Source organism: Thermobia domestica, chromosome 8 (genome assembly GCF_964235325.1).
Source record: "Thermobia domestica chromosome 8, izTheDome1.hap1.1, whole genome shotgun sequence".
In the NCBI taxonomy this organism is placed as follows: domain Eukaryota; kingdom Metazoa; phylum Arthropoda; class Insecta; order Zygentoma; family Lepismatidae; genus Thermobia; species Thermobia domestica.
The window spans coordinates 19292739-19314826 of NC_137461.1; the positions used below are offsets into that span (position 1 = coordinate 19292739).

The window sequence follows — 22088 nt, forward strand, 5'->3', positions numbered from 1 at the left end:
GTGGTCATCACCATCGGAGTTTGAGCCTAATTGTCCTGGTCCATCGCAACAACATCCACAATTCAATTATCTGCAGCCCACAAGAGAGTTCAATCCTAGACAATTTAATGAAGATGGATTCAGGAGAACGTCTTTTGAACTGAGATTTGATGCTTACCCGAGACAGTTTAATACGGGGCCGCACTGGAACGCAACTCACCAAAACAGCTATCACCCTTACCAACCACAGCCGTATAATTATGAACAAAGACCACGATTCGTTTCTGGCGGATTTCATGATGGAAGCTGGTCTTACCATAGATCCAATGGAGACTTTGGTTTTTCCCATGGTTTCAGAGATGCTGATGGATCCAGAACATATCAAGAACCACAGCAGTTCGGAAGAGGATTCGAAAATTGGGAAAGTCAAGATAGTAACAGCAATCAAAATTGGAACTGTCCTCGCGAAATAAATTATGGAGAGCAGAATTTTCACAAAAGCAACAAACCAGAATCCTCCCAAGGAGGTGATGCCATCCAAAATTGGGAAAGACAAGGTAGAAACAACAATCAAAATATGAAATTTCCTCAAGAAGTACATCATAGAGAACAGAATTTCAATGAAAACAACAAACCAGAACCATCGCAAATAAATGGTGCTCTCCAAGATTGGGTACCCCTACGTATGAACACCGATCACATCCCTGAGATAGTATATCACAAAAAGCAGAAGTCCAATGAAAAGGACAAACCAGAACCATCCAAAGTAGATGATGCCAATGGTAAGAAGCTTGTATCAAAATTAGTTCAGACTGAAAATCCACCTGAAAACCTTTCTAAGCCTGGTAAGAGCGATACAAGACCCAAAAATGACTGTGGACATGATGAATACAAACAAAAACAACCGAAGAACAAAGCAAGATTTTTGTAGCGTCTAAAGTAGCTAACCTTTTCATTAAGCGTAAAGTAGATATATGTTGGACTCTATAGCATGTATTAAAAATCAAGTAATAAAAGGAACGCAGATCAAGGTTTCAGATGCAAAGTATCGTAGATCATCCCAAATATCAAGAAGTAGTGCTGAACGATAACACTTCTTCCAGTACTATACCTGTATAAATATCTTTCTTTTGTTGTTCAAACGTTTCGATTAGTAGAATTTACCAGTATCTGTAAAAATCATTATCTAAATGAAATAAAATGTGGTACTTGGTGGTGCTTGCAATCCAGCTTCGAAATCTTTTTATCTTGTATCACTTGCATATCTACCAACTTTTGTGAATCAAGTAGAGACGTCTAAGAGAGTGGGTCACGTTGCTCTCATGGGGAGTATGGTCGGTCTCCATAGAATTCTAGTTTTAAGCCTTAAGGGAAAATACAAGACACACTATAGGAAAGTTTTGAGACATAGGTCTCTGGGTATGCAAAACTTTATTATAGTTATTACTAACTAACTAACTCTATGGCCTATGGAACCCGGAGGTTCAATGCCGCGTTCATAAAAGCTCTCCACTGACTTCTATCCTTAGCTAACTGCATCCAGTTTCTACTTTGTATTCCTATCTCTGCGAGATCCATCTTAATATTGTCCTCCCATCTGCGCCTAGGTCTTCCTAATGGTCGTTTTCCGATTGGTCTTCCAGTCAAAACTTTGAAACCGTTTCTACTTTCTTCCATTCTAGCTACATGACCCGCCCACCTAAACCTCCTAGAGTTGACGACCCTAACAATGTTGGGTAAACCGTATAAATCATGTAGTTCCTCGTTATGAATTATAGCTATTACATTTTTTCAAAGTATTCTCCATGACACTCCACATAAAGTCTCATCCTTCTGAACCAATTCTGGAAGCATTAGCGCCAGTCTGCTTTAGACACTGCATTTAACTGCTCTGTGTAGACAGTGACAGCATCTTCAAAGGAAAGAAAGGATATGCATTGATACCATTGCCATTAAAATATTTAGTTTGCTATTATAGTTGAACCATGTCTTCCTGATCATAATTTCGTAATTTTTAAAGTATTTTTGTACTTTGATTACAAAATACAGGATGTTTATGTCAAAGCAACATTGCCATAAAATAGGTCTTATATGTTGGTACTGAGCAGCATTGCCCTATTATGGTCAAAACAATATTTTCAGTAATTAGCAGCAGCTTCGTTGAAATATCTTCCTACACAGCAAGAAACCACAGATAAAAAAGATTTAAAAAAAGAACTTTCGCCGAACGTATGAAATAAATCTTCTATATTGTTAAATTTGACTGTCATCTGTTGACGAAGATTACAAATATCTAAACAAGCGATCCGCAAATACTGTATATGAATATTGTATGAAAGAAATCATGCCAATTAAATTATCACTGAAGTTATAATTCGTGCGGATAACGCAATAGAATGCGATGTTGCTTGCAAGCAACAGTGCCAAATAAAGGGTTAAGATAACATTGCATGTTATTGCATGCTACCTGCATGTACATTAAAACGTCTAAGTGATACTAAATTAGCCATACTAATTCAGTATGAAACGTAAGTTCAGTTAATAAGCGATGCATCGATTATTTTGAAGTTATTTTAACTATAAATATCTGTCAAAGCTTTCCAATCTCTACTAAATTGACGAGAAAACCATAATTATACTTAACTTGACCGTTATATAACTTTACAGGTAATTATATAACTCTCTTCAAAATACATTTAAACTTTTCCTCAACGTTTTATGCTTCGAGTCTTCACGAGTCTTCAATATCAATTACAAACCTCCATAATCTGCTTCTAGAACCAACCAAAATATTCAACTACGAAGGTCGTTCCGAAAGTAATGCCTCGTATTTTTTTTTCATGGAAACTAATAGGGATACATAAATAACAACAGCACAGCTAAACAGAGCAATATTTCAGCTACAGACTGTCATTTTTCCACATAGTCCCCACAATTTGTTATGCACTTTTACCAACGATGAAACAGAGCCTGCATGCCGCGCTTGTAAAAATCAGAACCAGCTGAGGCTAACCACTTCCTTACAGCCTCGACAACACCTTCCAAGTCTTGAAAATCTTCGCCACGTAGTCCATCTTTCATAGTCACGTGGTCCAGCAGGTTCCATTCGCTGAGTTTTGTGATCTTCTGTAAGCATCCGCGGCACCCATCTCGCACAGACTTTGCGATAACCAAGATGTTCCAGCATTTTTTCCAAGGCATTACAGCCGACATTCAGCTTTGTACACAATTCTCTCGTCGGTATCCGGCGATCAGCACGGATAAGTTGATCAAGAAGCTCTACATTGCGAGGGATGACAGCTGTGCAGGGTCGACCGGGCCGTGGCTTGTCATGAACACCCTTTTCACCACCTTGAAAATGCCGTACCCATCATCTCACATTGCTCACGTCTATTGTATCGTCTTCATAAACCAAGCGTCGATGGATTTCAATCGGCGCAATTCATTCAGCAGAGAGGAATTCAATCACACATCGTTGTTTTATACGCACGTCCATATCAGGTTCCATTTTGGAACACTCCTATCCTGGCGCCAACTAGCGCAGAACAACGGGACCAGCTGCAAATAAAAGACGAAAGTTCAAGCATTAGCACTACACCAACGACATCTGGCGCGGACATACAAAGTCAACACAAAAAATAGGAGGCATTAATTTCGGAACGACCCCCGTATTTACACGAAATATTAAAGCTTAAGGTTCTTCACAATTATAAAATGCTTTTCGGCCCATCCACACATTTAACTAATTAACAGCTTCCAATACTTATCCGTCCCTATTTCTTGAAGACAGTGTTATTTCTGAAAATTATCTTGAAATGTTATATAAGGTGATGATTGGTCTGGAAAACAATTCCGCATTTGAACAAGTACAGTACAACGAATTCGTGAAAAAAAATATTACAACAAGACAGTCCACCTCCTCATGACACAGGTCTGCAACCAAAAAGCTGTTTGCATAAGGTTAGCAGATTTTTACGCTTCTGGGTGCACCGAAGTCGAAAATGAGCCCCGTTTCTTTCTGGGACGTCAAGTTTTTGCACAATCGAAATGTGGCGTGGTCAAACAGGTAGCTGGAAATCGCTAATTGCAAATGCATCACACGAAAATAAAAATGAACATGGAAGATTAAATGTATTTGTGCTCCCTGAAACATAAAAATACATGTACAGTATATGGTCCGGATGGGGATCACTGACAGATATCGTAACGTGTCATGAATGAGAGTACGAGATTGCAAAGAAAAACCAAAAACAATAAATCTGTTCATAAAACGAATTTAGCAAGATTACATCTTAGATTTGTAAAACGTTGGTAAGTAGTTCTGGCTACACTGTTTGTTGCTCAAATACTACGAGTACGCGAGTTTTTGTTGGCCCTAATATTAAAAAAAACTCATATCCGTCAAAGACTTCATCAGTTCAATGACTCCAACTCAAAAAGAGGTTTGGGTTGGCTTTACTTTGGTCATCAAAACGTTTTTGGGAAACCGAAAAGATCCGCAGTACAAGGAAATAGTGGGGAAAATGTTGCACGCGTTCCGAAAGCTTTGTTGCTCCATGAATTTAAAAGTCCATTTTCTCAACTCCCAGCTTGACTACTTTCCTGACAATGTGGGATCAGTGAGTGAAGAGCAGGGGGAGCGTTTTCATCAAGATATCAAAGAAATTGAACGACGGAATCAGGGGAACTGCAGTGTTACGATGATAGCAGACTATTGCTGGATGTTGTTTAGGGATCTTCCGGCATCCACCTACAAAAGGACAAGCTCCAAACGAAGTTTGACCTTTAAAAAAAAGACGATTTCACAAGCAATCTGATTAAGGGTGGTACTACATTTTTGTCTTCACGTGTGTGCGTGTTTCTGTACATGAATTTTGTGATACGCTGTTAATGGTGTTTCTGTAACTCGCATATTTGTGTTCATATTTTTGTTCAACAATGACCACCCGTCTGTTCGAAATCCAGACGTTCCAGGACAAAACGGTTGCCATTCCTGGATTCAGCGCACCGCAACACATACAAATCAGTTAACTAAACCGAAACAGCTTAGCATTGTTATATTTTTACAGACCTGTGTAATGAATACATTGTGACAGACCTGTTTGACAACCTTAATTAATTATTTGCTAGACGAGATACCAATTATTTGCTCCATGGACTTCTCTGGCTGAAGAATAAGGAAAAACATTTTTTTTTCTGATAAAATAATGGATTGAGAGCATTTATTTGTGAAGTTGATAAATTATTATCCAAGAACATTAGTGATGTAATGTATTCTTCTGTTCTTAAAGATGTAATTTATTCATTGAAAATGATATTGAATACTTTGAACGTTTGTTTTGGGTAATTAACTTAATGTTATGATACAACTTAATGATAATTGCGTAGTTAATAAATAATTTCAAATGTATTTTTGTAGAGAGTTATGGCCCACCCTGTCTACAGGGTGTTTCAAAAATGTGTGACAATATTTTGAGAACAGATTCCTCAAATCAAAATAAGAAAAAAAAAGTTCATATAAACTTGTGCTCAAAAGTGGATAGTTTCGGAGTTAAAGGGTGCCGGAAACGTGAAATAAGGGAACTTGAAGTCAATTACTATGGGACCTATCGCAGTCGGGTCAAGACATCACTGAGGAACTGGTATGTGAACTATCCAAATCCCCATGTTAAGAATGCTCCAGTACTTACACACCAGTTTTTAGAAAGGCAGGTGGAGGGTGATCAAGTACTCCCAAACAGTCTCTCTAAAAATGATTGTGCAAGAACCGGAGATCCTGAAAGATGAATGTTTGGATAGTTTACATCTAGTTCCTCAATGATGTCTTGACCCGACTACGATCGGTCCTATAGTAGTGGAACTATGTACCTTTAGACAGTGTTTCCCAACTGGTGTGCCGCGAATAGATCGTTGGTGTGCCGCGAGGAAATCGAAACAAAATTGTTAATTCTATAGGAAGCAAATTGCAAGACATAGGGGAAAATGTATATTTGTATTTCACATTACTATGAACCTCTACAATGAATCTACAAAAGTTCCATACTGTGTTACTTTTCTGTACATTTTTAATGTTGAGAGAAATATTTGTTATAATTGTCCTGACCATTATTGCTTCATTGTTGTTGCAGTTTATTTCGTAACTTGAACTTTTAAAATATCATTCAATCCTTTAGACAAAGCAAACGCGTAAAAATTACCTACATTTGTGTTTTAAAAGTACAAGAAATTTGTTTATTCGTTCGTTATTTAGTGATCTTTCTTTTTAGTGAAAGGTTGGATACAGTTTTCGAAAGAGAAAGTGGATTTTTAAAAAAACCCGTGTCCTATATTTCAGTGCAATTGTTTACTATTTTTAAATTAGAATGAACAATAAGCATAATGATTTAGCACAAAGGAAAACCAGTCATCGAGCTTTCTTCTCTGTCAGATCAGTAGGCCTAATCACATAAAAAAAATATCACGGTATTTCATATATACAAATAATAATAATAATAATACATGGAAGTGCGTCGGGACCGTAATACGGCAAATTGTGGAGGCATTAAAATATTAAATAATACTTTTGATAAAGTGGATACTTTCAAATATTTAGGATCAATATTAACAGACGAAAATCATATTCACGAAGAAATTAAATGTCGACTAAAAGCAGGGAATTCGTGTTACTATTCGGTTCAAAATCTCTTGTCGTCGCGAATTCTGTCGAGGAATTTGAAGCTTAAAATATATAAAACCGTAATCATGCCTGTTGTTCTATATGGCTGCGAAACATGGTCGCTTACTCTGAAAGAAGAACATAGACTGAAAGTATTAGAGAACAAGATTCTGAGACGAATATTCGGACCCAAGAGGAACGAGAATGGGGAATGGCGGAAGCTTCATAACGAGAAACTACATAGTTTATACGGTTTACCCAACATTGTTAGGGTCGTCAAGTCTAGGAGGCTTAGGTGGGCAGGTCATGTAGCTAGAATGGAAGAAAGTAGAAACGCTTTCAAAGTCTTGACTGGTAGATCCATAGGAAAACGACCATTAGGAAGAACCAGGCGCAGATGGGAGGATAATATTAAGATGGATCTCGCAGAGATAGGAATACAAAGTAGAAACTGGATCCAATTAGCTAAGGATAGAAGTCAGTGGAGAGCTTTTGTGAACGCGGCACTGAACCTCCGGGTTCCATAGGCCATAGAGTTAGTTAGTTAGTTAGTTATAATAATAATAATAATAATAATAATATCTATATACATGAATGTGCCGCGAGAATTCAAGTTACACCTGTAGTGTGCCGCAAGTTGAAAAGGTTGTGAAACGCTGCCTTTAGAGTTTGTTCTTTCACGTTTTCGGCACCCTATAACTATGAAATTATGCACTTCGGACCACAGGTTCATATAAACTTTTTTCTAGTTTGATGTAAGGAATATATTCCCAAAATTTTGTAATACCCTGTATAAATGATTTTCTTTTAATAAAAATTGTTTTCGCAGCATCGTTAACGTTTTCTCATGCATTAATAGTATAAAAATTCATGACCTATTTGGCAGGAGTTATGCACCAGTTTTTAATAATAACTCCTTTTTCTGAAAATAAATCGACTGTATATTGATGGAGCTGTGGCACGAAGGAGAAATAATAGCGCACTGAACACAATTAGAGGAAAATGAAAAGAAAAAAAAAAAAAAAGAACATCAGCTTCTCCATTGAAAAGTTTCGCATTTCGTAATTTCCGAAGAAATTCTCTCTCTTTCATGGCTCTTTTCCTTGTTTTTTTTTTTTTTAAACAACTCTTGCTTTCCTGTTTTACTTCCATTGCGGTGTTGCTTTTATTTTAGGAAGGAAAGTTTCTTCTAAATATAAAACTTTTCCGGTGTATATGTATATTTACAAATAAAATGTTGTTAGCGCAGGGAAATTGAGTTTGCGTCTTCAGGTAAAATGAATAGAAAAGAGGAAGCAGTTCCCAGAATGTCAAAACAAATTTTCTTATAAACAAATGCCTGTCAGTTTTATTTATAGATGAACAGGGTGCCCCGAAATGATTGAGTCACTTTGTTTTTATTATTGCTAGTTATGTTTCACAACTATGAACTTGGAATAAACTTTATCCGAAAGACAGAGCGTTGGCTTCGCATTCGGGAGGTCGTGGGTTCGATTCCCGCTGCGGACCATCCTGACTGAGGTTTTCCAGGGTTTTCCTCAGTCCTACCAGGGAAATGCCGGGATTGGTATCTACTAAAATAGACCCTGGCCGATACCTTCCCGAATCCTTTCCATTGTTATTGTTGTTGTTAGATATACAGTGTAAAATAGCCTTGGAGCTGTATCTGGTGATTGTTAAATAAATAAATAAATATCTTGCAAATCTTTGGTGTCAGCTCCATTGGTAATCAGGTAAGTGTCCACTTTATAATCTACTTCATCCCATATTCTTTCAGCATACAGAAAGTTGTTCGCTTTATATCCGACTGTTTCAGGCGGTATTCAGGCTAAGAGATACCGCGCCGGCAACACCGATCATGTTCTATTGGACATTAGCCAGTAGCGTTTTTAGAAGATAAAAACTGGAGGGAGCAGGCAGAACCCAGCCCCAGTATATGATGAGTTTGCTATAAACTTTCATAAATATATAAATAATGCCTTAAATAATTTCTGGCTGCTCCTAATAAATAAGGTACTAAAAAAAAAAAACAGCGGGGGGCTAAGCTTCTCGGCCCCGGGCTTGAACAGCCACTGCCGCCAGCATCGTCGACTATCATACGGCATCACAGTTTCTATTGCTGCAATTTCCGGCGCAGGACAAGCATGAGAATACTGTGCTGCGCCTTCCTGCACGTTTTCCATAGACCATCCAGGGTGCACGGGCGGCGATGTTGAAGACGTCGTTTCAAAAGTCCAAATGCGTAAAAATCCATTGGACTGGCATCTGGGCTTTTCACAGTAAGGTGTTCAAACGGAATAACACTAATTCCTAATTACTTTGCCATTTTCTGGTAAAAACATAATGATGATCTGGCAGTATCTTGTCCCACCAACTGTATAGAAGTTAAAACATTCTATAATTGTAAATAAATTTACAGCTGCTGTCCTTGTTTGTACTAGAATTTAAAATACACCATTCGCTTCACGAGTTTGTATAGAAAAAAACATGGCGGTCACCATGGCAACGGAAAATAAGTGTCAGAATGGATTCTTGGAAATATCTTGCATTCACCTCCACATTTTTGTGCACCTTACTTATCATGAACTTACCCTCAGATCCAAATCCCCTAACAACAATAAAGCCGCGAGGGAGACTTTTCCTGACGAACAAGGAGAGATTGCGCATCTTCATCGCTTAGGTAGAATTTTCCAGACTCAGGATAAACTAAGTACAGTGCTAGTTTCGACAATGAACTAAAATACTGGTTATTTATTATTATTACTATTATTATTATTATTATGATGATGATGATGATTATTATTATTATTATTATTATTTGACACAAAAACCTTTCCTATGGATTTATAGTGAAAATATACTCACTTGTATCATTCACAATCACATTTCTCAGCAAACAGTTTTTATCTACATATGAATTTAACTCACGACTCTACTTGCGCAGTTGCCAATTTTCCGTTCGTTATCATGTGTCAGGCCCTCTCCTTCCCTGCTTTCTGGCTTTCGTGTAATCTCTCCTACCGAGCGATCTCTCCTTAACTTTATCTTATACCTGAGTAGTCATCAACACTTGTATATTTGAGTGGTTCATGGAATCTAACCCTGAACCCCCAAATTCCTTACACACAGTATATTTACGGGCGGACTTAATGTTTTGCCTTCCAAAGGCCGAAAGATGTTTCATTCCTCTCACCCCGACGTACAAAATTTGAACATAATAGAAAATAAAAATAATAAACTTAAATAATATTATGCATACATTTGTTTCAACGTTTTTATATAAATTTTAATGAATTTTCATTTTCAATCTGCTGCAAAGAAATATTTCAATTGTTAGAAATTTATTTATTTTAATGAAGTTACAAAGAATGGTTAGTTTTAGTTTTATTTTCGAGAGCGAAAACAGACAAAAGAAAAGTATGATGACCATGAAAATAATTGGGTTCGAGATTTCAACGGATATACATATGCCCTCATATGCTGAAAAAATAAGTTTTAGATAGTTGTCCTTCGTTCCGAACGAATGTAAATGTGTTTACTCACCTAGTGGAAGTATTGTTCGACATATCCATCAGCAAATTTGAAACTTAAGGTTTTCGTAAGATTCTCCAGTGGGCGATTCTAGGTTTCTTCTTACCCACAAAACTGAAAGGTAGAATTTTTTCTTAAAAATTGCGATTTTTTTGACAATTTCTCTAACAATTTTATTTATGTTTTATACATATTTTTTATTGAAGCCTTTCTATTTCAACTGTGCCATCGGAAAATATGTGAAACATGCTTAGGGGAAAGAAGTGAATGACCTCAGCTGTGTTGCCAATTTGTTATTTAGTCGTTTGGTCTTGACGAATGAAAATCGTAGGCTACTTAGAATGGCTAACAAGAGAGTGCACAGTAAAGTCCGTGAAATAATTCATTGTGGCAACGCTTCCGCATCCAACAGTTGAAACATCTCGGCCGGAGCAACTTTTCCCTCCTGTTTCAAGAAATGTACGGGAAAACACAACGACAGCAGTGTCAGCAGGGGCACACTTGAAATAGAAAGGCTATAGTAACTCAGTACTGTAGTATAAGTCATTTCTCCGGGATAGTGACAACTGCTAGTACTTTTGTACTAGATCTAGTACCTTTTATAATATTTTTGTTTTAGTACGTTCACCAAAAATCTAGTATTTTTGTCCTCCTTTTCTTTTCTCATGAAATTAAATGAAATCTTTAAGTTTTACGTCCCACGTTTATGCCGGTTAGCCTAAAGGAGACGGTGATGATGAGAGATGAGTGGAATGGTGGAATGAATAAAGTGGGAGGAAACGGGAGAACCCCGAGAAAACCCCACGAGCACGGTGTTTGTCCACCACAAAGTCCACACGGCGCGAACTGGGATCGAACCAGGGACCCCAAGCACCGGAGGTGAACGCTCTACCACTCAGCCACCGCGCCCCTTGTTTTTCTTTTCTCATAAATACATTTGGGAAAGAAAAAGGAATCTCATGAAAATTTGGCAATGTACGAAAATTTCACTGTGCCTGGTAACTTTGTTTTTCTTTTCTTCAACAGTGGTATTTACAAGAGCGGAAGTAGGACATAGGTGCCGTCCGGTCACCTCCTCCAACTAACAAATGACCACAGTAAACAATATCACATATTTGGTAATCCGTTTAAACACTAGGCTATTAAGGAATTAAAACTCGATATTCTCAATAAGCCAATTTTATGATATTTCTTGTTTATTCCGACATCCTCTATATTTGTCATACTTGTATTACTTTAGTGTTTTTACAGTGAGTTCTAATACGCCAATTAAGCAAGGATTCCGCCAGGATTTTTAGTTTGGGAATGTAAAATCAAAATTGGTGGGTTGTAAGTGGTTCGCAAGGTTTGAATCGAATTTTTACTGTAAAAAAAATAAAGTTGGCGGTTCTTTCAAGAATGATGGAGTCACTCCCCCATCCACAGGGGAGGGGAGCTGCCGGTAACCTTCTAATATCGTAAAAGTCATAAATAGGATGAAACAGGAGGAGATAAAATTTTAGTACTTTTCCCCAGATCTAGTACTTTTTTTCTACCTAGGTTAGTACGAAATATTTTTCCTGGGTGGTCACACTGCCCCGGGAAAATCCTGGAGTGATAGTGTACTCTTGAGGGTGGGTTGATCTGACAATTTCCTCAAAAAAGATTCAGGTGATTTTGTTCATATTTCGTAAATAAATGTTTTATTAATAACCTGACAATATGGAATAACTCACTTCACCTGATAAAATCCACAAAGGGTAGTTTATTCTTAGAGCTGAGATTTTTTCAGACATTTTATAAATTTTTTTTTTTTTTTTTTTTTTTTTTTTTTGCGATATGACAACCTATTTGTCCTGAAAAACTCACAAGAGCTATTTTACTCTTGGAGATGAATTCCTTTCTTTAAAAAAAGAAGAAGAGGAAGACAAAAGAAAACCATTTAGATGATTTCGTTCACACTTTGTAAATAAATATTTCATAAATAATTCTATAATGTTGCGCAAATCATTTCTCATGAAAATATACCCATTGGTAGTTTCTTCTTCGAGATGAGGTGTTTTTGTTATTTCTTTAAATGTTCCCAAGTGCCACTCCTTTGATTTTGATTGTTCCATAAACGAAATCACCACAATATATAGCATAAAAAAAATTCTAAAACAGTCCACAAAGGCTAGTTTGCTTTTGTGGATGAGATTTTTTACGGACAGGGTTTTCCGAAAACCTTTATAATTTTGTTCATATTTCACGAATTAATGTTTCAGTAATAACTGCATCGTAATACTATGATTTACTTTAAGAAATTGAAGCGAGAAAATTTCGTGCGATAGCCTCTCGTTTGAAAAAGTGTACTAATAAAAGAAATTAGTTTTGAGTTTTCGTTCGTAATAGTGTGTATATTCAAACACTGAAAATGTCATTAAAACGAATAAAATAATTGTTTTGATCATTAAATTTTATATTTCTACTGTAATACAAAATAATTATTTTGGTTACAAGAAATAAAATCACCTTTTTCAATCATACCTTTTTTATTCACTAAAATCATAACAGTAAAATAAACACCACACTATTATAATAATCATGTTTGTACTACTACTACTACGACGACTACGACTCCTCCTCCTCCTCCTCCTCCTCCTCCTCCTCCTACTACTACTACTACTACTACTACTACTACTACTACTACTACTAATAATAATAATAATAATAATAATAATAATAATAATTATTATTATTATTATTATTATTATTATTATTATTATTATTTTATTATTATTATTATTATTATTATTATTTTATTATTATTATTATTATTATTATTATTATTATTATTATTATTATTATTATTATTATTATTATTATTACTATTTATTCAACTTTTGTCATTTTTCGTCTTATTAAATTTTCGTCCGACGTGCGTCTCTAGGCCCAGACTTTCTCACAAATCTGCCCTTGGCTGTAATATACACTAATTATAAACTAAGAGTTAGTAATTTATTTTGTAAACCAGAATATCTTCCGCACTTCCATGTATTCAAATGCTTAGATAATGTGCCTTCAGTGCTTATGGTCTTAGGTTCGCTTCTGGATAAGAACAAGGAATATTCGATGCTGACTCAGTATGAGTAAGATAATTGGAGAGATACTTAAATTAAGATATAGCAAGTCCCGTGTAGCAAGACAGTAATATTGACGATGGAAGCGAACATACTGGCGACATGTAGCCCAACTAAAAACTCGTGTGGACGCCCATAGCAAATAACGCTAGAAAGACTTACTATTTTTATTATTATTTTAAGTTTAGTGTAGTTTGTCAATAAGAAAAACCTAGTTTCAGTTTATTTCTGGCAAAGTAGTGCGCAATGCAGATATTAATAACTCGAAGGGCATTGGAAGCTTTTTTTTTTTTTTTTTTTTTTTTTTTTTGTTTTTTAAAGAACGTCTGTAGCCCTGAAGGAGGTCGAGAACGTATCATTAAAACGTCTGCAGGGAAAAGAACAGTAAAGAATGGTTTCTCACGCGAACATGTATAGATTCCCATGCACCGCGGATGCTACACACAAGAAACACTCGGCCGCCCTGCTGTTTCAGGGTACTTTCTGCTCTTTTTTCCTCTTACGTCTTTTACAGAAATGTTGACACGTGTCATCTTTCGTTCTTAATAGAGCCATTATTGATGCTGCTTCCTTTCTATTTACACCGTGTGTCACTGTTAGGAGTTGGAGAAAGTGTGTGTGTGTGTGTGTGTGTGCGTGTCATCGATGAAGGACAACGAACAATACAAATAATTTGCTACTTAACAATGTATGGGCCGCGGTGGCTCAGTGGTAGAGCGTTCACTTCTGGTGCCTGGGGGTACTTGGTTCGATTCCAGCTCGCGCCAAGTGAACTTTATGGGGGGAAACACCGTGTGCGTGGGTTTTATCGGGGTTCTTCCGTTTCCTCCCACTTTCTTCATTCCACCATTTTCATTCATTTCTCATAATCACCGCCTCCCTTAGCTTAGCCGGCATAACCGTGGGACGTAAAACTTAAATATTTCATTTCACTTCATTTAACAATGTATACTTTACAGAATGAAAATTACAATTTATTATTATTGGGAAGTGGCTTTGCGTAGGATAGTACCTAACGCTCTCACATTTGGTGCGAGCGGTTCTGAATTCGATTCCTGGTCGCGACACTGGGTCGAAAAATTGTACAAGATTTTTCAGGCTGGCCATCCTGAGTGAGGTTTCCCTGGGTTTTCCTCATTCACACCAGGCAAATGCTGGATGGTACCTAACCTAATAGTTTCAGGTCACTTCCTTCCTTCTCCATTTCTTTCTTCCTCTCCAATTTACCGGATAACGTTATTGCCAAGGGACGTGGTGCCTCATACGTGACGGGCTAACATGGCCATAGGTACCGAAAGCCCACACTGAGAAAAAATATGTAGACGGCGTACTTAAGAAGATAGGTTACATGCGTAATTCCTGTAGTTTTTGGACTTAACGCACAGCAGACGTATAACTGAAAACGAATGTTTTATAATACTTTCTCTATAAGTGTTCCATCTATACGTACTTTCCGTATGAAACAATGTAGGAGGTCAGGATCTCACATACAAATGGACGTATATAACATATAGCTGACGAAGGTAACATAAGTATATGCGTGTGATATATGGAAAACTGTTCGATGTCGGATATCCTGCAACGGCATGATGTAATATCTAAGGGCAGTGCCTATGTAGCATACGGATAACGTATGCTCCGTACTGATTTCTATAGTAAACAAGAGGATACCGTATATTTGTACAATATACCGCTGTCCGGAGAACGGATTTTTCTCTTTGCAGAAATCTAATTCCTAATCGTAATCGTAATCCTTATTATTAGCAACGAACAGCGTACTTCTTAATACCAGAGAAGTTCGTTTCTCTAGATTTTCTAAAAATATATATCATTTAACCTCAAGGATTAGGATTAGAAACTAGATTTGGGCTTCCAGCATCTATGATTATATATGAGGGATGACGCCCTTCTCGGAGAATTGGAGAGGAAGGAATGGGGAAGCGGCCTGGCATCATTATGTTAGGTACCATCCCAGCATTTTCCTGGTGTGAATGAGGAAAACTCAAGAAAACCTCAGTCAGAAGGAGTGACCTGAAAATGCTGTCACTTTTCTCGCGACCCCGAGTGTTCCCACCGAAAATTGAACCCAGAACCACTCGAACCAAAACATTTCATTTTGTTCAGTTTGATATGAAGTATCCATTGATAAGTGTCGCATCTTTAGACAACCTACACCTAAACGAAGAAATTTAATCAAAAGCTTTAGGTCTTCCAAGAGGAGTTGGATTGTGACTTTCATTTCGCTGCTTGTCCCATGTGCTTATTAATTTTATTGTAACTTTTACTTTGTATTGTGCATCCAGTCCGAATTAACTACTGTTTACTTGTTTAAGAAATCCGCTCCACTTGAAGTACTCGATATGGTGTAACAAATATCGAAGTGGAAACACTGACCTGATGATCCTCCTTTTGCTCATGACAACATCTACCACTTTGCCTAAGGAAATTTGGTCAGGCTGCCTTAACAGACCAGCAAGATTCTGGGGTGCCTAGACTATCAGGTGGTGCCACTATGAATGTTATATAGACGCTTGTTTCAAGGATATTAGCTCTTCCTCTTCTCGGTGCAGGCGCATCGCGAGCTCGACGGGGAGGGGGGGTGCTGAGATATGATTGAATTCAACATTGGCCGAGATATCCCTTGTGGCTCAATAGTTAGCGTTCTTATATACGGCGAAAAAAAAAAACGTGTACGATTTCCGGAGAGCATATTGCAAGGATCCCCACATCACGACAGACGCACGTGTCAACTCAACACGTGCTATTGATTATAAACAATAGCAAACAAGAAGCCGACACGAAAGACACCGAGGAACGCCGAAAGAAGACGGACTTCACGGAAGGACCCGAAGAGAACAAATAAAAGGAGAACCACCGTGGGACCCGGCATCAGTCGTCCAACTGATCGAATCACCTACACCGCCCTGAGGTCGCACTGGACTAGGGGTCCTTTCTACAACCAAGCCTCGCGAAGCTGCCTTGAGCTGCGGGGGCTATCCTTCAAGACTCACCGGAACCGGCAGGTGCCTTGGAGACTGCCTTGAGAGAAGGGGCATCGTGCAAAACACATATTCTCCTCTTACTTGGACCTTAACAAGAGAAAACACTATTTTTACTCTTTGTAATCAAAGAAGATTTGTATTTTATAATAAATCGGTGAAGGGAATAATCTCGATCCATTATCGACTCTACCAAATCATTACAATATATTCGATTCGCATTCGACATTAAGATGTAGTTCCATGTCTCACATAGCCTCGATACTGAGAAAGATGAAACTCAAAGAAAACCAGATAAAAAAAAAAACCTGCCTGACACTACATTGAGTAGATTAAAAGCACGTAAGATTGGGGAACGTATTATTCGTACCGTAAATACGCTTTGGACATATTATAATTTGAAGTCGTTTGGAAGACGAAGAAGAGAAATGAATAGCATAAATAAAGGTGGCTATTGCGAATAAAATGTGAGGAAGCATCCAAAGATGAGCTTTTGTTATCGCTACGATAAACTATCAAGTTCTCTTTTTTAGGACATAAAGTTAGAAGATGCATAAACTATGTTTATACACGTCATTTCGTTACTTAAAATATTGTAACCTATAAATAAATAGAAGTGATATGTTTATGACTTAATAACTCTTGAACCACCCGACCGATCTCGATCAAATTTTCAACATAAATGAGGTTCGGGACTGGGATTTTTTTTTATTTCACTTTAACGGTACAGTCCGCGGCATAAAATTTGTTACAAAAATTCTAAGTCCAAATGAATAACAAACTCTTGCCCAGTTTTCTTATGCATTCCCGCAATACATGTATCAATCGATTAGTTGCTTCTAGTATTTATTCAAACTTCTCCCCGTCCTCCACCTCTCCTTGTCTAAAGCAGTGTGTGTGACGTAGTACACTCTTTCCATTCAGCTGAAAAAGAAACAGGAATCAAGTTTACAACGTTATAGGTTTAAAACAGTCTTTTCCATTCGTTTGTTCTGAAATATTTTTAAGAGCCTAAATTAAAGGAAAGTCACACAATCTTCCCAGAGCTTCATAAATATCTTTAGTTTCATTCTTTTCTTTCTTTAAAGAGTGCAAGCTAGTAAGATGCTCCCTAAGAAATCTATGGAAATTGCCAAGAGCTCTAAAATATCTACGGACAGAAACGAGTTTTATTCAATGATTCATTGAATTTCTTTTCAGTAAGTGCAAGCAAATGTTTCAGGGGCGTCATTTGGGCAGGACAGGAGGGTGTAATTCCCCCTCTCTTGAGCTTCATAAATACGTATTTTTTGATCAAATGTATAGTAATACACTAATAAAAAGTGAAAATCTTATGTCGCCGGAGAATCTCTTCCTTCTCCCCCCCCCCCGGAATAAAGTCTAAAAGACACTGGTTTTAACAACAAACCTATAGAGTTACGATAGCACATTGCTAAAGAGCTTACATTTGGTTTCAAGAGTCGAAGGTTTGATCTCAAGACATATGACTTCCTGGGTGACATTGAGAGAGAGAGAGGGGGGGGGATTCAAGTATGGAGACAGAGAGGGATGATTTGTATACACAGATTTAGAATTGGGGAAAAAATGATCGGACAGCATTCGTATTATGACAAAAATTCTGATTTTGTGAAAGATAAGAAGGGAAGTTTTCGAACTGCGAGGATCACATTAGGCAGTTGTCGAATTAATGTGGAGAACTCTTTTTAGAGCATCAGATGATTACGAAAGGAGAGAAAGATCTTCAGAACTGGGGAATTAAGATTTTAAAAAATCTGATTTCGGCGACGGATTTCGAACCACGAACCTTGTGGTTATCGAACCATGACTTTATCCATTCTGCTACGGAGATTTCTATTACTGGTTCACATACGTTTCCCTTAGCTGCGTTGAAAGTTACCTTAAGGGGATATTCCAAAAGTTGACTCGGTGGATGCGCCGTTCAGATAGGACGTAAACCTCTTGTAACTTAGTTAAAATATGCAAAATGAACTTCCTCTTCTTCAGGACACTTTTTAAAGCTTTAAAATTTGTTACTATTGTTTTAATTAAGTTACATTTGATAGAACCATCTGATAAAGTAGTGCCAAGCCCTGTGCGTCATTGTCTGTTAGGTGAATGGTTAATGTAAGTTACTTTTACGTGGATGGTCCGAGCTTCCAATCAGGACCATTCTTATTGATCATTTTATTTGAGCTACGCTCATACTGTATATTCCACAAGTTCAAGTTTGAAGTAATGTAGTCACAGCTAATTTAATTCGAAATAATTTTCCAATATTATATTTGTTACTAAATTTACATGGCACTCCTCACTTGTTTGTAGCCCTGCATAAATGCAAAATTGTTTTAAAAGTATATTTTACTTTCAAGTATTATTGATTTTTTTAAAATTGTCCTTCAAATTTATTTTATAATTATTTTCTATTTCTTAATTATAACATATTTTCTATTTGTATTGTATTCTATGTTACACGTTTATTATTTACATTTTATGTCTTACCTTTGAAGAGGAGCTTTTGACAATTCAGAGCTGCAGGGACATACACAGGATGCAGGCCTTGGCAATCCAGAGCTTTTGCCCCCACGAAATCACTACTTTTTTGTTTGTATATATATATATATATATATATATATATATATATATATATATATATATAAAAGAGAACGTACAAAATCCTTTGTCCGCTCATCACGCTAATACGGCTGAACCAATTTCTTTCATTTTTGGGGGGTTATTAGGATTTGGACCCTAGATGGTTTTTATCATATCACTTTAATTTTTAATTACCAGTGTCTTGAGATAATTGACCATTCAAGTGTCCATAACGTACAAATCCTTTGTTATTAGTTCATCATAGGTAAAAATAAACGTATTTATATGCAACCCGCATGACCGTGTCACTCGGCGGGTTAACATAAATGACAGGCGATATACAGCGGAAAATAGCTTGAATCTTCTGTTTAAAATGTTTTAATTGATTTGCTTATTTTTACAGACACTTTTACAATATGCCAGCACCGGGATGACCGCAGCGAAGCGGGGCGGGTTAACATAAATGACAGGCGATATAATGTTAAGATTTACTGCAATCTTCTATGGTTTTTATCATATCACTTGAAAGCGAAAAAGTAAAAATTATCTAAGTAACAAAGTTTATTGCGTTCCGGGGTGACCGCAGCGAAGCGGGGTGAACGCTGCTAGTATATATATATATATATATATATATATATAATTTTATAGATGGTGATAGCAGGGGCGGATCCAGGGGAGTGTTTGGGGTGAACGCATCCCCCAGAATAGGGAACTTTTATATTTTTTATTTTAAAAATAAAAAAATATCCTAAGTATTTTTCATCTTTGTATTATAAACGTAAATTAAAACCTAAAGTAGATAGGCCTTACTTTCTTAAGAAAGTTAATTCTGCAGAAGAGCTACTTCTCCTTTTCTAAATTTGTTTTTTCTTTTCTTTTCTTTCTTTCTTTTTTCTTTTTCTTTTTTTTTGCAATCTTGCCTTGATTTGACTTCGAACGACCGCCCCTCCCAAACAATCATCCTGGATCCGCCCCTGGGTGATAGACATTTTAGTAAAATATGCCCTGCATCGCTGAAATAAATTCCTGTCAAGCTTTCGATCGCTGAAATAAATTTCTGTCTACGGCCCTGCAAAACAGTGATGATTTTAGGGAGTGATCAGTTAGTAATGCCTCCCTGGAGTAACGACACTTCCCCAGAAGTCATATCTCCGATAATTCAGAATGTGATTTGTGCATTATCACTTTTCACTCTCAGTGTCTTGAAACGCACCAAAAAGGAACTGTTCTGAAGTATTTACTGGTTCTCCCTATGACCCCATTTCAATATGGCCAACCTTGGACATATACACATCTGAAATATCACCTTTTATGTCAGTGATCCCGAAAACTATCCATTCGACACAAATATAGGATATTTTCGATTCTTTATTCCTGTCGCCCTTCCATTGTCAACTCGAAGCCAGCCAAGGCTTATTTTGGACTTACGCAGCATCCACAGTGTCACTTTTCATCTTTGCACATGAAATGGACACTAATTTCGTTCGTATTTGACTACTTTTACATGTCACCTTCACCTCTTGGTAGAGATTTTTTCAGTATCTCGCCCCCACAACTATGGAGAAATTTCAACCAACTAAGTATAATTATAAATTATCATCTGAAACACAACAGTACGGGTGATCTTTTTCGCAGAGGAATTCGTTAACTACTGTTTCAATATCAATGTATTGGCTTTTTTTGCTCTGCATGCTGGAGATTGCCAAAGAGCTAAACTTCATTCTGTACTATTATGCTATGAATATAGTGGTTTAATTCACTGAATACTCGCTTAGATGATGCTCTCGTCACAGAAAAAGTGATATACAATTATAAAAGAAAAACGAAATGAAATATCTAATTTTTACGTCCCACGATTATGCCGACTATGCTAATGGAGAGAGTAAGGGTGAGAAGTAAATGAAACTGTTTAATGAAAAAATTGGGAGGAAACGGAAGAAACCCGAGGACACTCATGCACACGGTGTTTGTCCATAATAAAGTTCATTCGGCGTGAGCTGGGATCGAACCAAGGACCCCATGCACCATAGGTAAAGTTATTAAAGAATAGGCGTCTAAACAAATACGGAACACTACTATCAATGAGAGTTATATAAGATTAGATTTTTAGTTATTTCATTCTAAGTTAAAATTTCAATAAATCTTGTTCTTCATTACTGTTCGAAAACTTAAAGTTGTTGGTGCAAGGACGTGATAAATCTTTTCAGTGGACTTCGCAGTCCCCTCCACAGCTTGTTTTTCATGTAAGGCTAAAGTAGTCTCATTTTAGACATGGAGGAAAAATAGTAGAATTACGAATTTTCAATGGGCCCCGTTTTACTCTGGGCTCCCTCAACGCACTGCCGTTACTTACGTCACTGTTCAGGATGCATGATGCAGCTTCTGCTTTTAGGAATACTTTCTAAGGCAGTACGAGTTTTTTTTAACTGCTGTGTGAATTAAGTTGTATTTGCTAGAAGTGTCGGTTAAAGGAAATTAAAGATCCTACACTCAAACACAAATAATCTCTTGCGAAACTCTAATGGAAAACGAAACGAATCGTCCTAAACATGTTACGCTTTTGAAGAGAAAAAGAGCAAAGCAGTAGTTGCACATACGCTTAATGGTGTTTCTTGGATACAAATTTATAACTTACAAAAGTCATGTTCACGTCATGGTTTGATAGATGAAGGGTTAGTAAAAGGAATTCTTACGCTGGTGGTCGTGGGTTCGAATCTCTGCTCTTTTTGTTACTTTTTTCTCTTTGCTACACTTAGTTTGTGCATTCCAAACCTCGAAGTTTGGTTTGGATTATTTATGAAAGCAGGTATAGAATTAATTGTAGTCGAAATTAGTTTCAAATATGAGATTATAATTACATATTTTGTCTTTAACTTATTACGTATCAATTTTTATATCAACTTTTCCAGTCTTTATTTAATTCATCTTCCGGTGTAATACAATGAACATTTGCAGAGCGACGTCAGTCGGACGAAAGTACTATATTCCATTGTTACTCTAATATACCTAGGTATTTGTTCATATATTTATAAATTATTTACTAAGTAAAAACTTATGGCGGTCCACATTATGTGTCATATAATAGACCGTACGAAGGCGGACATAGCAGAAGGCATATTGCAAATATCCCTGGTGATAAAAAGTAGGGGGTCTTCTTCACTAGATTCGAACCACTGTTACAGGCGGTTTTGGTTTACATAGCAAGCATAATACCACTCGGCAACCAAGTCTCGC

General features: G+C 37.0%; 1 protein-coding gene across 1 annotated transcript in view; it reads left to right on the forward strand.

Moving 5' to 3' along the window:
* Coq5 (ubiquinone biosynthesis protein COQ3, mitochondrial) overlaps window positions 1-22088 on the forward strand; it is a 383113-nt gene that overhangs the window by 267742 nt on the left and 93283 nt on the right. The gene's annotated exons all lie outside the window — the stretch shown is intronic.